The sequence below is a fragment of the Alosa pseudoharengus genome, unplaced genomic scaffold, assembly GCF_046254945.1.
Source record: "Alosa pseudoharengus isolate Yale_2024_CS ecotype anadromous, Long Island Sound unplaced genomic scaffold, YU_APseudo_1.1 YU_APseudo_1.1_scf_23, whole genome shotgun sequence".
Classification (NCBI taxonomy): Eukaryota; Metazoa; Chordata; class Actinopteri; order Clupeiformes; family Clupeidae; genus Alosa; species Alosa pseudoharengus.
The window spans coordinates 1,119,080-1,123,985 of NW_027468685.1; the positions used below are offsets into that span (position 1 = coordinate 1,119,080).

Below are 4,906 nucleotides of genomic sequence, written 5' to 3' on the forward strand. Positions count from 1 at the left end.
AACGTTAGTCTCTAAACATTCTCTCTAACATTCTCTAAACATTCACATTTCACAGCCTTTACCTCTCATCCACCGCCACTGGCTGCCACACACCTCAAGAAAGGTTGTAGACATGCTTAAACTGTACACACACACACACACGCACGCACTTACACACACACACTCATAGGGAGACAGGGAAGGGGTACCTGATTTGTACATGTGGACCAGACCTTCTCCCAAGGACATACCGGGCAGAGACACACACACACACAGACGCACACACACACAGACGCAGACGCACACACACACAGACGCAGACGCACACACACACACACACACAGACGCACACACACAGACGCACACACACACAGACGCAGACGCACACACACACAGACGCACACACACAGACGCACACACACACACAGACGCAGACGCACACACACACAGACGCACACACACACACACACAGACGCACACACACACACAGACGCACTCACACACACACACAGATGCGCACACACACACACACACTCCAGCCCTCTCTATCTGCTGGACCCAAGAGCAGGTGGAGGGCTGATGAATTTAAACTCCAGAGGAGAGAGAACTCTGAAATCTTTTATCTCTTTTTCTGTCCTTCTCTCTTTTAACCGCTGTATGAGGACACTGGGATGTGAGGTGGGAACCATACACACACACACACACACACACGCACGCACACACACACACACACCTCTCACATACCGGGGGTCCAGGAACAGAGCAAAATGCTGAAACAGTATGATCAAGTCTACTCCTGAAACTCAAATGTGCCCTGGGCTGTTCATCTGCTCACTGGGCTTCACTAGAAACGTGGTCAAGTTGCTTTCCTTTTCACCTGAAGTGTGCGAGGATCCGCTTAGTTACGTCAGAGGTGCCGGAGGACAGGATCACACACACACACACACACACACACACAGGCAGAGATACATTCAGGATACAGATGCTTCAAGAAGCTTCAAAAACACAAACCTATACACACTGTCACAGGCGAAACAGCCAAAGACATTATGAAGGCCACATGTGGCAGGTTGGGCAGGTGTAGAGAAGGGGTAACAGACAAACAGTAAAAACACAGAGACCACACACACACACACACACACACACACACACACACACACACACACACAGACCATCTTCTACTCCCTCCCTGAGTAAAACAATTGTCTAAACTCCTGTCTTTCCTTCCTGACCTTAAGTAGTCCAAAACACACACACACACGCACTCACACTCACATACACACACACACACACAATCACACACACTTTTCAAATTGGAACACGGTGTAATAGGGGTCAGATGATCAAGGTGTGAGAGCTGGACAAAGAGTTGAAGCAGAGATGAGATGAGGAGACAGGAGTGTGTGTGTGTGTGCCTGTGAGTGAAATCAACTGCCTGCACACGGTAGCAGAGCTCTACCATTAGCTAGCAGTTGTAAACAAGTAAACAAATAGGTGGTGTGTGGCACACACACACACACACACACACACACACACACCCAAACCTGCATCTTAACTGCATATATTAACATATCCCTGAAGCATTTTCAACTGCATGTGACAGGTTCTAAAATGTGCCTATATCCCAGTGAGTGTGTGTGTGTGTGTGTGTGTGAGGTTCTGACATTATTGCTGAAAGGAGTCCGATGAGGTTCTGAGGTCTTTGATAACTGTGTGTGTGTGTGTGTGTGTGTGTGTGTATACTGGAGTTTATCTTGAGGGAGTGACATGATTAATGATCAGGCTGGGACAACAAAATGATGAAGTGACACACTCTCACATACAGGGTAATCCTTCACAGAGAGGCACACACATACACACACACACACACACAAGGTAATTCACAGAGAGAAGCTCACACACACTGACAGCGATAGATGAACACACACTTGTACACACACTCTTTCACACACACACACACAAACACACAACACAGTACTGATCTATGAGTATTTAAAACTTTAACCAATTTTAACCAAGAGTTGATTAAATAAATTTGTTGACTAAATATATATCACCGGTTTTGGACAAAAGTTGACATTTTAACAAATATTTTAACATATAACCAATTACCTTCACCACAACACATGCAATGTTGAAAATATATGTGTAAATACAATCTCTCACAAGGGAATCATTCTCTCTCTCTCACACACACACACACACACAGAGACAGACAGACAGAGTGATGTGATGTGATGTCCAACAGAAAATAAAGACAGAGTGGTAGCATGCGATTGATCTGAGAAACCCTGTTTTATTATCAAAAATAAAGCATTTTCAAATCGCATTCATGGCGCTCTCTCCTCCTCCTCCTCCCTCCACCTGTCTCGTCTTAGCATCACCATGGCGACCGGCGATGCCAGCCTGCCTGTCACCCGTCACCTGTCCCGCCCATCTTATCAATGAGGCCAATCGGAGAGCTTGACAAGTATGCAGGCCATGGGCCCAAGATCTAGCCCCGCCCCCTACTCTCTGAACACACACTCTCCTCTGCAGCACAACCGTGTTTGTGTGTGTGTGTGTGTAATGTGTGTGTGTGTGTGTGTGTAATGTAATGTGTGTGTGTGTGTGTGTGAGAGAGAGAGCTACAGGTCACGTGTGTTTGTCCACAGAGAGTGTGTGTGTGAGAGTGTGCTTTAGGGGTCAGTTGCTGGACAGGTCACTGCTACATCTCAGCAAAACGGGTTTCCAGCATTTGGGCTGAAAACCGAAAACAAAAGAGAAAAACAAAACAAAAAGAAAACAAACAAACAGAAAAAGAAAACAAAAGAGAGGAGAACAATAAAAAAAAAAAGTTATGTTACTACGGTAACTCTCCAGATGTGCAAATTGCAAGATTCTCTTAAGTAGATTTTTTAACAGAAACACTGGACATATACCTATATAATAAAAATTATATAATACAGACGCTAACCACACACACACACACACACACATAATCAAAGGCGTACACACTCGCACACAACAGACCACTAACATCACTACACATCTACGGTTTAAAGTCTGGTGTAAAAACATGGTGTGTGTCTGTGTGTCCTACCCTGCACACCAGTTAAGGTGTCGCATGACGTGTGTATGTGTGTGTGTGTCTGTGTGTCCTAACCTGCTCACCAGTTAAGCTGTCGCATGACGTGTGTGTGTGTGTGTGTGTGTGTGTGTGTGTGTGTGTGTGTGTGTGTCCTAACCTGCTCACCAGTTAAGGTGTCATATGATACGGCATGTTAATGTACTGTATACAAACTTATAAAATACATCAACTTTAAAGCACATCTTTAGTGCGTGTGTGTGTGTGTGTGTGTATGCGTGTGTGTGTGTATGTATTTGTTTGCCTGCACACGTTCATGCATGTACAGTACACACTCATGATCACATGACACCATCCAAAGAGACTTCACCATTCTGTGGCTGAACCTTCTCCTACTCATCTCTCTCTCTTTCACTCTCTCTCTCTCTCTTTCTCTCTCACACTCTCTTTCTCTCTCTCTCTTTCTCTCTCTCTCTCACTCTCTCTTTCTCTCTTTCTCTCTCACTCTCTCTTTCACTCTCTCTCTCTCTCTTTCTCTCTCACACTCTCTTTCTCTTTCTCTCTCTCTCTTTCTCTCTCTCTCTCACTCTCTCTTTCTCTCTTTCTCTCTCACTCTCTCTCTCACTCTCTCTTTCTCTCTCTCTCTCTCTCTCTCTCTCTCTCTCGCTCACTCTTTCTCTCTCTCTCTCTCTCTCTCGCTCACTCTTTCTCTCTCTCTCTCTCTCTCTCTCTCGCTCACTCTTTCTCTCACGTTGCCTCTCCCTCTCTCTCTAGAATATAATGGCTTTATTACTTTAGATTCTCTGATTCTTTCTCCATGTGCTTGAGCTGCTTTGCAGCGCCCTCGTCTGGTAGACCCTGGTAGTGCTCTCCATGGGCACGTCTGGTTCTTCTCCTTTTTCCCGCCTCCTGGTCACCAGGTCACCTGTCACGTTACCTGTGCCTGTCGTAGGTCACCTGACCTTTGACCCCTGAGCTCTCGTCATAGCCACAGAGCATTCAGACTTACACACACAACATACAGTACTGAGTTCAATAATAATAATAATAATAATGGGTGAGATCATTATTGTCATAATCTGTCGATTGCTGCCTCTCTGCTCATAATTGGCTGGTTTGTGAGAGGAACAGGTGTGTTAAGTGCTTCAAGACGATCACCTGTGCTTCCCCACTCCACTTCACTCCACACGACATACACTGTCCTCACGACACACACACACGCACACACACATCACTTATTAAAAAGACTAAACACAGGAAAAAACAAATACACAACATTGCACCAAAAGAATGATGAGTCACATGTAGTCATCTCTTCTAGTATTACCCAAACTCACTACACACACACACACACACACACACACACACACACACACACACAAATGACCCATCTTCCAGGTTGTATGTGACTGGAGGGGAGCCCTGACCTGAAGGTTTAGATTACACATTCATCACAGATAGAAAACTATCCATCGTTACAAAGAAGGAAAAACAAAACAAACTAGTAGAAATGGGGGAAACATTCCAAAAGGGGGATTACATGAAGCCGACTCCATTAATAGTTTAGTTTCCCTCTTTCTCTAGGAGCGACTGGCACTGCTTGATGACATCATCAGCCAGTCTGTCACTGTTTGATGACTTCACAGAGACTCAGCATAACAGCATGGAGCTCTCAGCTTAAAAACAAAAGCAAAAACTAGGGAATCGATAAGAAATGAAGTGTTTTAAACTAAAACGACGCTAAAGGTGTGATAACTAGCTCAGGATAACAGGCATCATGTCGACCTCTTCACCAGTGAAGAAGCGTTTCCGCCATGGTACCCTGAGAGGAGATGCCAACCGCAGCCTGGCGTGCCAGTC

At 45.2% G+C, this 4,906-nt stretch overlaps 1 protein-coding gene across 5 annotated transcripts in view; it reads right to left on the minus strand.

Annotated features, from left to right (window-relative positions):
* Window positions 1-2,255: 2,255 nt before the first annotated feature.
* The window catches only part of atxn1a (ataxin 1a), a 134,203-nt gene continuing 131,552 nt past the window's right edge, over window positions 2,256-4,906 (minus strand). For all 5 annotated transcript variants that reach the window (XM_076301086.1, XM_076301083.1, XM_076301085.1 and 2 more), the window contains one exon: window positions 2,256-4,906. This exon is cut by the window's right edge and continues 1,054 nt beyond it. The gene's annotated coding sequence lies outside the window, so the exon portion shown is untranslated.